This window comes from Arachis ipaensis, chromosome B09 (genome assembly GCF_000816755.2).
Source record: "Arachis ipaensis cultivar K30076 chromosome B09, Araip1.1, whole genome shotgun sequence".
In the NCBI taxonomy this organism is placed as follows: domain Eukaryota; kingdom Viridiplantae; phylum Streptophyta; class Magnoliopsida; order Fabales; family Fabaceae; genus Arachis; species Arachis ipaensis.
This window is the reverse complement of record NC_029793.2, coordinates 145,277,313-145,278,173: the sequence shown is the minus strand read 5'-3', so window position 1 is coordinate 145,278,173 and position 861 is coordinate 145,277,313.

Below are 861 nucleotides of genomic sequence, written 5' to 3'. Positions count from 1 at the left end.
TTTTTTAATTAAGTCTTTACACTACTTTTAATTTTGTAATTAGGTTTTTTTTTTAGTTTAAAAAATGTTAGAGTTTTGCAAATTGAAACCGTAATTCTCCACATCCAAACAATTTTACATTCAACTTTATCCAAGTGATTTGAGTTACGCATTTCTTTTTCCCGTTTTCTCCCTTCCCGTTGCGCTTCTTTCAATTTTGTTACCGTCGTTACCAACAACATCTCTTTCTCTTTCTCCTCCTCATTCTATTGGAATTTCATCTCCTCCAATTCCTTTTCATCCTTCTCCTCCATCATCATTGTCATCATCATAATCATCATTGTTATCGTCATTGTCTTCTTTTAATACGTATCGTCGTTATTGTTATCATCGAATTCGAATTTATATAATGGACAATTTTCGGCTCATTTCATATTATGCAATGGTTTCGTTTTGAGCTAATTTTTGATTCATTCGAGACGCAAGTGTTTCTGAATTTGAATATGTATATAAGGGACAATTTTCGGTTCATTTGGTATTATACAATAGTTTCATTTTGATAATATTTTCGGTTCATTCGAGATGCAGATTGTTTCTGAATTCGAATTTATATAATGAACCATTTTTGGTTCATTTAGTATTATACAATGGTTTTGTTTTGATAATATTTAGATTCATTCGATCACTATAGAGAATCAGAATTAATAAAGATGTTAGCAAGATATTGGTGTTAGTAATAACGATAATGATGATGGAGGAGGAAGAAAAAAAAGAAAGAGGAGATCAAAGAAATTCAAATAAAAAAGAAAGAGGAGGAGGAGGAGAAAGAAGAAGAAGAGATAGATGTGGTGGTATAGTGACGGCGACAATGACGATAATGAA